This window comes from Macaca thibetana, chromosome 1, assembly GCF_024542745.1.
Source record: "Macaca thibetana thibetana isolate TM-01 chromosome 1, ASM2454274v1, whole genome shotgun sequence".
Lineage (NCBI taxonomy): Eukaryota > Metazoa > Chordata > Mammalia > Primates > Cercopithecidae > Macaca > Macaca thibetana.
The window spans coordinates 22,386,208-22,399,256 of NC_065578.1; the positions used below are offsets into that span (position 1 = coordinate 22,386,208).

General features: G+C 45.1%; 1 protein-coding gene across 1 annotated transcript in view; it reads left to right on the forward strand.

The window, feature by feature from the left end:
• The first annotated feature begins 13,045 nt into the window (after positions 1–13,045).
• The window catches only part of RPL11 (ribosomal protein L11), a 197,138-nt gene continuing 197,134 nt past the window's right edge, over positions 13,046–13,049 (forward strand). The window contains exon 1 of the mRNA XM_050793190.1: positions 13,046–13,049. The gene's annotated coding sequence lies outside the window, so the exon portion shown is untranslated.

The following is a 13,049-nucleotide window of genomic DNA, read 5'->3' on the forward strand; positions in this document are numbered from 1 at the left end:
GCTGGAGTGCAGTGGTGTGATCTTGGTTCACTGCAACCTCCACCTCCCAGGCTGAAGCAATTCTCGTGCCTCAGCCTCCTGAGTCGCTGGGATTACAGGTGTATACCACCATGCTTGGCTAATTTTTTTTTTTGTATTTTTAGTAGATACCAGGTTTCGCCATGTTGGTCAGGCTGGTCTCAAACTTAGCCTCAGATGATCCGCCTGCCTTGGCCTCCCAAAATGCTAGGATTGCAGGCATGAGCCACTGTGACCAGTCAGGACCATGATTATGTTAGGTCTACCTCGATAATCCAATATAATCTCCCCATCTCAGGGTCAGCTGATTCGCAGTCTTATCGCCTGTAATCTTAATTTTCCCTTGCCATGTAATATCACAGATTCACAGGTTTGGGGAATTAGGACATTTGATATCTTTTGGGAGTAGAGCATTATTCTGCCTACCATGATGGGTAAGTAAGAAAACACTGTTGGCTGGGCACGGTGGCTCATGCCTGTAATCCCAGCACTTTGGGAGGCTGAGGCGGGTGGATCATGAGGTCAGGAGTTCAAGACCAGCCTGGCCAAGATGGTGAAGACCCACCTTTATTAAAAATAGGAAAAAATTAGCCGGGTGTGATGGCGGACGCCTGTAATTCCAGCTACTCGGGAGGCTGAGGCAGAGAATTGCTTGAATCCGGGAGGCGGAGGTTGCAGTGAGCCAAGATTGTGCCACTGCAGTCCAGCCTGGGCGACAGAGTGAGACTCTGTCTCAAAAAAAAAGAAAAAAAAAAAAAGAAAGAAAGCACTGTTGTTGGGCAATGACATATAGGGACTTTGAGCTATGAGTACACCTGTGCTCAAAAAGCTACCAGGGATCCCCACTGCCTCCAGGATAAAGGCAAGACCTCTCAGCCTAGCAGGCAAAGCATGTCATGAATTGACCTATATTCCCATTTATGAACAGGTACTTTCTGGCTTCCTTGCTTCCATTCTACCCAAAAGCCCTTTTCTTCCATTTATGATCTTGAAAATCCTTCAATTCATTATGGTCAAGTTCAAATGTTACCTTTTCCATGAAACTTTTCCAGAACCCCCAGAATGATTCTCCCTCCCCTGTTGCTATTATGGAATTTGTCTTGACGGGAGTTGTTTGTGTATGTACCAGTTGGGGGTTGTTCCCATCTAAGCGTGGGCACCTGGACCACAGAGACCGCCTCAGCATAGGTCAGCAGTTCTCACACTTGAGTGTGCATGTGAATCACCTGGAGGATTTATTAAAATGCAGACTCCTGGGGCCAACATCCAGAATTTCAGATTCAGTTGATGTGAGATGGGACCTAGTCATCTGCATGTTTTTTTTTTTTTTTTTTTGAGACAGAGCCTTGCTCTGTCGCCAAGGCTGGAGTGCATTGGTGCGATCTCGGCTCACTGCAACATCCGCCTCCTGAGTTCAAGCGATTCTCCTGCCTCAGCCTCCTGAGTAGCTGGGATTACATGCGTCCGCCACTGTGCCCGGCTAATTTTTGATATTTTTAGTAGAGACAGGGTTTCACCATGTTGGCCAGGCTGGTCTTGAATTCTTGACCTCAGGTGATCCGCCCGCCTCGGCCTCCCAAATTGCTGGGATTACAGGCGTGAGCCACCACGCCCGATGGATCATTTGCATTTCTAACAACTACCCAGGTAATCCTGATGCTGCTGGTCTGGGGAGTACACTTTGAGGACCACAGGCACAGAAGTTGAGATGGTGTCATCAGGCTAGACCTGTCTTCAAATCTCAGCTCTGCCTCTTACTCTGTGATTCTCGATATGTCCCTATCCCTCTCCAAGCTGCTTTCTCATCTAAAAAAGGATTCATCTTCCCCTCCCAACTGGGATGATGTGAGGAGTAACAGGCTTAAGACAATTCCATGTACCTCGCAGGTTCTTAATAAAAGGCATGAAGTTCTCCCTCTAAAATTTTCCTCCGCCTGTGTTTTGCCTTCCTAGTAGGTGCTCAGTAAAAACTCGTGAATTGGTTTTAGGGGAAACTACTGCCTTGGACACTTGGAAAAACGGTGCTGGCAGCTGGGCGCCGTGGCTCATGCCTGTAATCCTAGCACTTTGGGAGGCTGAGGAGAGCAGATCACTTGAGGTCAGGAGTTCAAGACCAGCCTGGTGAAACCTCATCTCTACTAAAATAAATAAATAAATAAAATAATAAAAATACAAAAATTAACTGGGCTTGGTGGCATACACCTGTAGTCCTGTCTACTCAAGAGGCTGAGGTATGAGAATCACTTGAACCCAGGAGGTGGAGGTTGCAGTGAGCCAAAATTGTGCCACCACACTCCAGCCTGGGCAACAGAGCAAGATTCTGTCTCAAAAAAAAGCTGGCAACATGAGAAGAGATGGGTATGTCTGGGTCAAAGGAATGTGAATGACCTTCACACTGGTGAGCATTTTCCTGACAATAACCATCATGTCAGAAGTGACAGCAGATCAACTGTATTGCAAGTTCACGGCCATTTATCCACAAAAGCTTCCCTAGTACCTCCAAGGAACCTGGTGACTGGTGGCCCTGCCAGGGTTACAGAGCTTGAGAGAAGGCGGTGATCCTGAAAGGGCTCAGACCATGAGGAAGATTTGTGTAAAGAGAGAAATAATGAGGCCAGGCATAGTGGCTCATACCTATAATCCCAAAACTTTGGAAGGCTGAAGCAGGAGGATGGCTTGAGCCCAGGAGTTTGAGACCAGCCTGGGCAATGTAGTGAGACCCCATCTCTTAAAAAAAAAATACAAAAATTAGGCTGGGTGTGGTGGTTCACGCCTGTAATCCCAGCACTTTGGGAGACCAAGGCAGGCGGATCACGAGGTCAGGAGATCAAGACCATCCTGGCTAACATGGTGAAACCCCGTCTCTACTAAAAATACAAAAAATTAGCTGGGTGTGGTGGCGGGTGCCTGTAGTCTCAGCTACTCGGGAGGCTGAGGGAGGAGAATCGCTTGAACCCGGGAGGCAGAGGTTGCAGTGAGCCCAGGTCGCACCATTGCATTCCAGCCTAGGCAACAGAGCAAGGCTCCATCTCAAAAAAAAAAAAAAAAAAAAAAAAAAAAAAAGAAGAAGAAGAAGAAAAGAAAGAAATAACAGGATCAGGCTTGTCCCAGGGACCTGAAAGTACAGCCTAGTAGTGGTGGTGGGGTAGGGGATTGCTGGCCTCAGGGGACGCATTGTCTGGGAAGAGGATTCCTTGTGGCTGGGACACTGCCTATAGGCTTCCCCAGGGGCCTGTTTCCTTAGAATACCAAATACACACACATGCATATCATGCTTCCTTTGCTGCTCCAGAAGCCAGGTGTCTTCTCACAGTTTATATTTGAGGGACCATTAGTCAGATTGTTTGTGGGCAAAATACTATGTCTTTGTTTCTCCAGCATCTGGCAGTGTACACACACAGGAAATCTCAAAGGTCAGAATGGAGCCCCCATAATGTCAGTTAGGAGGCTGGACCACATGGAAGTCACAAGCATGGTCCTTGGAGCTTAGATGACCATGTTGCAGTCTGGTTGTATCACCAGGTGAAATGCCTCTCCTGCTCACCCTTACTAGCTGTGTGACCTCACATAAGTAAATTCACCTCTTTGAGCCTCACTGGTTATAATAATGCCTATTCTATAAGGTTTTCGAAAAGATGGCATAGACTAAAACCTGGTCCCTAAAGAGATCTCAATAAAAGTTAGCTTTTCCCAATTGCTGCATTTGGCAGAGTGGCCACCAGAGGGCAGTGGTCTCCATGCTGGGAAAATAACCTGTCTGGGCAGAGGCCTAGAAAGTGCTGACCAGGCAAACACTCTTAGAGTGGTCAGGGATCCCTTTAATTGAGGGACTACACACTCCAGGAAGGGGTATGTGGCCATAACTAGGTCAACACAACCACCAGCCAACGGATACATTGGGCATCCTGCTGGTCACCCTTTGCTGTGGTCATTTGAGGACTGGCACAAGCCTTAGAATCAGTGAATTGAGATGTACTGGAACGCTCTATTCTATGTTTGTTTTGTTTTTTGTTTTTTTTAGACGGAGTCTCACTCTGTCACTCAGGCTGGAGTGCAGTGGCGTGATCTCGGCTCACTGCAATCTCCACCTCCCGGGTTCAGGCGATTCCCTTGCCTCAGCCTCCCAAGTAGCTGGGACTACAGGCACATGCTGCCACACCAGGCTAATTTTTTGTATTTTTGTGGAGACGAGGTTTCACCATGTTGCCCAGGCTGGTGGTGAACTCCTGAGCTCAGGCAATCCGCCCGCCTCAGCTTCCCAAAGTGCTGGGATTATAGGCGTGAGCCGCCACACCCAGCCCTATTCTATATATTTTAACCATGGAGCCACCTGGCCTTTTCCCAAAGAGCTCCTTCTGCCTGCTGTGCAGCCTTCTCCCCTTCTTTCCTTTGGCAAACGTCTCCTTCAGGCCCATCCCCAACCCTCTCTGAGTCCATCCTTCCATAGATGGAGTCCATCCTTCCATAAATGGAGTCTATCCGAGCTCCCAGAGCATTCCGTTCTTCCTTGATGGTGGCACTAATAACAATTTAATAAACGACATATTTATAATACATGAGGTTTGGCTAGAGGTTAAGAGTAGAGCTTCCTGGGGATGCACAGCCTGGGATCCATCACATGCTGTGTGACTTTGTACACATTGCCCTACCTCTCTGAGTCTCAATTTCCTCATTTGTAAAAATGGGGCTAATAACAATACCTACTTTATAGGGTTTTGCTGGAAACCACATAGCCATCGCTTTTAATGGCGAAAACCGCAATTACTTTTGCACCAACCTAATAAATGATTTTTTTGTTTGTGGCTTTTTTTGGTTGTTTGAGATGGGGACTCACTCTGTTGCCCAGGCTGGAGTGCAGTGGCATGATTATGACTCACTGCACCCTAGACCTTCTGGGATCAGGTGATCCTTCCAGCTCAGCCTCGCAAAGGGCTGGGACTACAAGCATGCCACTACCACGTCCGGCTAATTTTTGTATTTTTTATACAGATGGGGTTTCACTATGTTGTCCAGGCTGGTCTCAAACTCATGGGCTTCAGTGATCCACCTGCCTCCCAAAGTGCTGGGATTACTGGCGTGAGCCACCACACTTGGCTGGAAGCTAAATGATGTTATGCACACAAGGCCCTAATTTGTTGAACAAATGAATGAACAAGTGAGTGAATCCATTGGACTGTGAGCTCCTCAGGAATAGGGATTGTTTTGTTTCTTTTTTACATTTTGCAATGTCTGAATCCCAGTGTGGGCATTGCATGTTATCCGGTGCAGTGGTCCTCAAAGTGGTGTCCTCCTGACCAGCATCCTCAACATCACCTTGGAGCTTGTTAGAAATGCCCCCACCCCTTTTTTTTTTCTGAGATGGAGTTTCGCTCTTGTTGCCCAGGCTAGAGTGCAATAATGCAATCTCAGCTCACTGCAACCACCGCCTCCCAGGTTCAAGCAATTCTCCTGCCTCAGCCTCCCAAGTAGCCGAGATTACAGGCATACGCCACCACACCTGGCTAATTTTGTATTTTTAGTAGAGAGAGGGTTTCTCCATGTTGGTCAGGCTGGTCTCGAACTCCCCACCTCAGGTGAGCTGCCTGCTTTAGCCTCCTAAAGTGCTGGGATTACAGGCATGAGCCACCACACCTGGCCCAGAAATGTCCATTTTTAGGTCCCACCCCTGACCTACTGAATCAGAAATTCTAGGGATGGAGCCCAGCAAGCTGTACTCTAACAAGCCCTCTGATTCTGATGAGCACTGAAGTTTGGGATCTACCAGCCAGCACATAGAGGCTCAAAGGTGTTTGTTTAAATACGTGTTCAAATCCATAAACTTTATATGGTTGGAATTAGAATTGGCTGTAAGCTCCATAAAGTCAGGGGGCATGGTTTCCCTAGCACCAGGCAGAGACAGGCACATAGTAGATGCTCAAGAAAGGTTTGTGGGCTGGGCTTAGTGGCTCATGCCTGTAATCCCAACACTTTGGGAGGCAGAGGCAGGCGGATCACTTGAGGTCAGGAGTTCGAGACCAGCCTGTCCAAAATGGCAAAACCCTGTCTCTACTAAAAATACAAAAATTAACCTGGTGTGGTGGTGGGCGCCTGTAGTCCCAGCTACCCAGGAGGCTGAGGCACGAGAATTGCTTGAACCCTGGAAGCGGAAGTTGCAGTGAGGCAAGATTGCGTCACTGCACGCTAGCCTGGGCGACACAGTGAGACTCTGTCTCAAATAAAAAAAAAAAAAAAAAAGGAAAATTCTGTGAAACAAATGAGTGAAGAGCCCTTTTGGTTCTTTTTACGGTTCTCAGTATCTTAGATTTTCCAAAGTTCAGTTTTATTACCTGTTCTCTCTTCCAGGATCTGTGGAAGGATCTACAAGCAAAGTAAGCAGCTTAATATACATAACAAAAAAGTATTGTCACACTGTTGAGCCATTTGAAACTCTCAGTTAAAACCCCCTGAAAGGTTTGCTTTTCTATCCCTGCTGCAACCCAGAGCTTGAGGCACCTCAAGAGTCCTGCTGCAGATGCACCCCTGCCAGGCCTTGGCCATCCAGGGAAAGAGGAAACAATTTCTTAAGGCGGGTAAATATCCTTGACAAGGAGGGAGCAGTAGTTATGACCCAACCTTGGAACAGGGTAGATGCCCAATAAATGTCTGATAAATAAATGACCCTTGTTCGGGACAACGTTGTAGTTAATTGCATAAGTTCTAAACAGACTGGCAGGGGCTTTTTTCTTATTCCTTGTTTTATTGCTTTGTCCAGGATCACTAATACGATGTTGATTTGTAGGAATGATACTGGATGTCCTTCTCTTATTTCTAAAGGTTCACCATTAAGTTTGATATTTGCTGTAGAAAGTAATTCCTGTGTATTCTTATTTAGCTATCAGTTTTCTAAAAATCATGAATAAGCGTTGAATGTTTCAAGTGTTTTTCCTGTATCTGTGGAGATGGTCACATGGGTTTTTCCTTTAATTTGTTAATGTGAAGGGTTGCACTGATTGCTAAATAATACACAGGAACCATCACCATATCACCTTTAGAATATTTTCATCACAGCCCCATAAGACCCTGTGTCCATTAGCAGTCATTCCTCTTCTCCCCTCCCCAACAACCTTAAGTAGCCATGAATCTCTGTACATTTGCCTATTCTGGATATTTTATATAAGTGAGATCACATAGGTCAGGCATGGTGGCTCACACTTATAATCTCAGTATTTTGGGAGGCCAAGCCAGGAGGATCACTTGAACCCAGGAGTTTAAGATCAACCTGGGGAACATAGTGAGACTTTGTCTCTATAAAAAATCAAAAAATTAGCTGTAGGTTGGTTTTTTACTTTCTTGATGATGTCCTTTGCAACAAATAAGTTTTTAATTTTAGGTCGGGTGCGGTGGCTCACGCCTGTAATTCCAGCACTTTGGGAGGCTGAGGCGGGTGGATTATGAGGTCAAGAGATCGAGACCATCCTGGCCAGCATGGTGAAATCCCGTCTCTGCTCAAAATACAAAAATTAGCTGGGCGTAGTGGCGCACGCCTGTAGTTCCAGCTATTTGGGAGGCTGAGGCAGCAGAACCACTTGAACCCCGGAGGTGGAGGTTGCAGAAGCTGAGATCGCGCCACTGCACTCTATCCTGGCGACAGAGAGAGATTCCATCTAAAAAAAAAAAAGCTTTTGATTTTAATAAAGTCCAATTTATCTATTTTCTTCCTTTGGTTGCTTGTGCTTCTGGTGTCATATTTCAGAAATTATTATTCTGAGAGGCGACGCAGGATCATTTGAGGCCAGGAGTTCAAGACCAGCCTGAGCAACACAGGAAGACCCTGTCTCTATAAAAAATATAAAAATTAACTGAGCATGATGGCAGGCAAGTAGTGCCTGTAGTCCCAGCTACACAGGAGGCTGAGGCAGGAGGATTGCTTGAGCCCAGGAGGTCGAGGCTGCTGTGGGCTGTGTTCACACACTGTACTCCAGCCTGGGTGACAGATGAGACCCTGTCTCAAAAAAAAAAAAAAAAAAAAAAAGTAATTGTTGCCTAATATAAGGTCACAAAGATTTATGCCTATGCTTTTTTCTAAAAGTTTTATAGTTTTAGCTTATATATTTAGATCTTTGATGCATTTCTGAGTCAAATTTTGTATATGCTGTGAATTAGGGGATCCAACTTCATTCCCTTTACTTTTTTTTTTTTGAGACAGAGTCTCGCTGTGTCACCCAGGCTGGAGTGCAGTGGCACCATCTCTGCTCACTGCAACCTCTGCCTCCCGGGTTCAAGCAATTCTCCTGCCTCAGCCTCCTGAGTAGCTGGGATTATAGGCATGCACCACCATGCCTGGCTAATTTTTGTATTTTCAGTGGAGACGGGGTTTCACCATGTTTGCCAGGCTGGTCTTGAACTCCTGACCTCAAGTGATCCACCTGCCTCGGCCTCCCAAAGTACTGGGATCCAGCTTCATTCTTTCACGTGTAGATCCAATTGTCCCAGGGTTATTTGTTGAAAAAAATTCTTCTTTCTCCATTGAATTGTCTTGGCACTCTTCTTAAAAATCAGTTGACTATAAATGAGGGCTCATTTCTAGACTCTCAATTCTATTCCATTGATCTATTTGTCTATCCTTATGCTTGTGTTGACTACTGTAGCTTTGTGTAAGTTTTGAAATCGGGAAGTTCTCTAGCTTCATTTTTCTTATCGAGATTATCAGCCAGGCACGGCGGCTCACGCCTGTAATCCCAGCACTTTGGGAGGCCGAGGTGGGCGGATCACAAGATCAGGAGATCGAGACCATCTTGGCTAACACGGTGACACCCCGTCTCTAATATACGTCTAAAAATACAAAAAATTAGCCGAGCATGGTTGCGAGCACCTGTAGTCCCAGCTACTCGGGAGGCTGAGGCAGAAGAATGGCCTGAACCCGGGAGGTGGAGCTTGCAGTGAGCCGAGATCATGCCACTGCACTCCAGCCTGGGCAACAGAGCAAGACTCTGTCTCAAAAAAAAGAAGAAAAGAAAAAGAAAGAGAGATTATCTTGGCTATTCTGAGTCCCTTGAATTTCCATATGAATCTTAGGATCAGCTTGTCAATTTCTGCAAAGCCCGCTGGAATTTTGATGGTGACTACATTGAATCTGGAAGTCAATTTGGGAAATACTGCCATTTTAACAATATTAAGTCTTCCAATCCATGAATATAAAATGTCTTTCCATTTACTAAGGTATTCTTTAATTTCTTTCAATTAAAATACAAAGCATTGGCCGGGCGCGGTGGCTCAAGCCTGTAATCCCAGCACTTTGGGAGGCCAAGACGGGCGGATCACGAGGTCAGGAGATCGAGACCATCCTGGCTGACACGGTGAAACCCCGTCTCTACTAAAAAAAAAATACAAAAACTTAGCCGGGCGAGGTGGCGGGCGCCTGTAGTCCCAGCTACTCGGAAGGCTGAGGCAGGAGAATGGCGTAAACCCGGGAGGCGGAGCTTGCAGTGAGCTGAGATCCGGCCAGTGCACTCCAGCCTGGTCGACAGAGCGAGACTCCGTCTCAAAAAAAAAAAAAAAAAAAAAAATACAAAGCATTATTTAGTACTTTGCAGTTTTCAGAGTATAAGTTTTGCACTTCTTTTGCTAAATCTATCTCTAAGTATTTTATTATTTTTGGTGTTATTGTAAAAGACAGTGTTGTCTTAATTTTATTATTTGGGTTGTTCATTGCCAATGTATAGAAATACTACTGAGTTTTGTATACTGATCTTTTATCCTACAACCTTATTAAACTCATTTATTAGTTGTTTTTTAATGCATTCCTTAGAATTTTCTACATTGTCTGCAAATAGAGATGATTTTGCTTGTTCCTATCAATCTAGTTGCTCCCCATGCTATTTTCTTGCCTAATTGTCTTGGCTAGAACCTCCAGTACAATGTTAAATAGAAATGGAGGGAGTGGTATCCTTGTCTTGTTTCTGATCTTGGGGCCAGGGTTGGGGGAGAAGCATTCAGTATCTCACCATTATGTATGACACTAATTGTGGGTTTTTCATAGATGCTCTTTATCAGGTTGAGAAAGTTATTTTGTATTCCTAGTTTCTTGTTTTCAGTTTCTTGATTTTTTTTTTTTTTAAATCATGAAGGGGTATGAAATTTTTTCAAGTTTTTTCTGCATCTAATAAGATGATCATGTGGTTTTCGTCCTTTATTTTACAGATACGCGTATTACACTAATTGATTTTTGGATGTTAAACCAATCTTGCATTCCTGGGATAAGTCCGATGAAGTGTAATTCTTTTTATTTATATGTTGCTGGATTTGGTTTCCTTGTGTTTTGTTGAAAATTTTTGCATCTCTATTTATAAGAGCCCTCATCCCCATTTATAATTAATCCCATTCCTACCCCAACTCCTCAGGCAATCACAGTCACCAATCTTTCTTTTTCTCTTTTTCTTTCTTTACTTCTTTTTCTTTCTTTCTCTCTTTCTTTCTTTCTTTCTTTCTGTCTCTCTCTCTTTCTTTTTCTTTTGTTCTTTCTTTCATTCGTTCTTTCATTCTTTCTCTCTCTCTCTCTTTCTGAGGCAGGGTCTTACTCTGTCACCCAGGCTGGAGTGCAGCACCATCTTGGCTCATTGCAACCTCTGCTTCCTGGGTTCAAGTGATTCTCCTGCCTCAGCAGCCCAAGTAGCTGGAACCACAGGTATGCACCCCCGTACCCAGCTAGTTTTGTTTTTTGTTGAGACGAGGTCTCACTATGTTGCCCAGGCTGGTCTTGAACTCCTGAGCTCTGGTAATCCACCCGCCTTGGTCTCTCAAAGTGCTGGGATTACACGCGTGAGCCACCGCGCCCAGCCTACTTATTCTTTGTAGATTTTTCTGTTCTTCATGTCTCATGTACATGGAATTATATGTGATCTTTTGTGATTTGCTTCTGTCATTTAGCACCATGTTTTTGAGGATCATATTGTATCATGTATCAGTACTTTGTTCCTCTGTATATTGAATAGTATTCCACTGTATGAATCTAATACATTTTGTCTATCTGTTCACCAGTTGATAGATATTTAGGTATTTCCAGTTTGGGGCTATTATGAATAATGCTGCTAGAAACATTTGTGTCCAAGTTTGTGTCCAAGTCTTGTCTTTGCATAGACATATGTTTTCATTTCTCTTGAAGTAGAAATGAACCTACTTCAAGTAGGAATAATTCTATACCTAGGAGTAAAATTGGGTCTTATGGTAGTTTTATGTTTATCTTTTTGAGGAGCTGCCAAACTGTTTTCCAAAGTGGCTTCAAATTTTACATCCCCAACAATGTATGAGGGTTACTTGGGAACTTCTGAGTGTTTCCGTATCTATAAAGTGACTATAAGAGTAACTCTGATTTCCTGAAGTTGTTGTGAGCATTAAATGAGATTATGGTATATGAAGGCCAGGAAGCCTTCCAAAATGACCAATCCCCCTCCCACCAACTCCTGTAATGTATACCAATCACTACCATTGTTACATTATTTATAATTACATTTTTATGTTTGTGTTTTGTGAGCATCCTGAAAATGGGGACTAGGTCTTATTCATATTTATCTTCTCAGTGCCCAACATGTAATAGATATTCAATAAGCTATAACAATGTCCATGTGCAAAGTACTAATGATTACACGTTATGTCAAGAAAACTACAAAAAAGATTCTTGAACTGGGCCTTGAATAAGAAGTAGGCGCCCACTCAGCTGAAATGGAGCACAGGGCATCCTAGGTGGAAGGAACAGCATGTAGACAGGCCCAGAAGAGGGAAGACATGTCGATTTCAGGAGATGACAAGGAAGCCCAGTGTGGCAATGGTGGTGGGAAAGGGTGGCCAGGGAGGCCACAGGTAAGGTAGAGGAAGCCAGCTGGAAGTTGTAAATAGCCATTCATACCACACAAAAGGGTTACAACTTCATCTTGAGGGCAGAGAGGAGTCATGGATGGGCATTAAGCAGGAGAGTAACATGATTAGAACTACATTTTAGAAAGATCTCTCTGGGGATTGCTTCTTAGCCTTTTGGCTAAGATCAAGTGTAGAAAGATCTCTGTGGGGTAGCAGAAGTCAGCTCAAACTTCACCTGCATTAGAATCACTTGGGAGATTCATGGAGCCTCAGAAATTCTGAGTCCCACCCCATGAGTTTCTTATTCAGCAGGTCTGAGGCAAGGTCTTTTTTTTTTTAGACGGAGTCTCGCTCTGTCACCCAGGCTGGAGTGCCATGGCGCCATCTCGGCTCACTGCAACCTCCGCCCCCTGGGTTCAAGTCATTCTCATGCCTCAGCCTCCCGAGTAGCTGGGATTACAGGTGCCTGCCACCATGCCCAGCTAATTTTTTTTTTTTTTGTATTTTTAGTAGAGACGGGGTTTCACCGTGTTAGCCAGGATGATCTCGATCTCCTGACCTTGTGATCTGCCCGCCTTGGCCTCCCAAAGTGTTGGGATTACAGGTGTGGGCCACTGCACCCAGCCTTTTTTTTGAGACAGTCTCACTATGTAGCCCAGGCTGGAGTGCGGTGGTGTGATCTCACTGCATCCTCTGCCTCCTGGGTTCAAGCGATTCTCCTGCCTCAGCCTCCTCAGTAGCTTGGATTACAGGCACCCACCACCACGCCCGGCTAATTTTTTTTATATTTTTAGTAGAGATGGGGTTTCAGCATGCTGGCCAGGCTGGTCTTGAACTCCTGATCTCAAGTGATCCACCGCACCCAGCCTGAGGTATGGTCTTGAATATGCGTGCCTCACATTTCCAGATGATACTGCTGCTTCTGGTCTGAGGACTACAGTTGGACCCACTGATGTAGAGGGTGGGATGGAGAGTGTGGGCAGCAAGACCATTCAGGAAGCTGTGGAAATAACCCAGATGGGAGGTGACAGAGGCAAGGCTGATCACAGTTTAGATCTGGGTGCTGCGAACTTTTCAATGCCTTAATGGTGAGATTGTAGGCATGGTGATAAGGGGCTGTTTCTTGGAGGAAAATCCACTGGGCAATCATGTGCCCCTGGCACTGGCCAGGACAGCCCCCAACACCCAGCTTGGGGGGG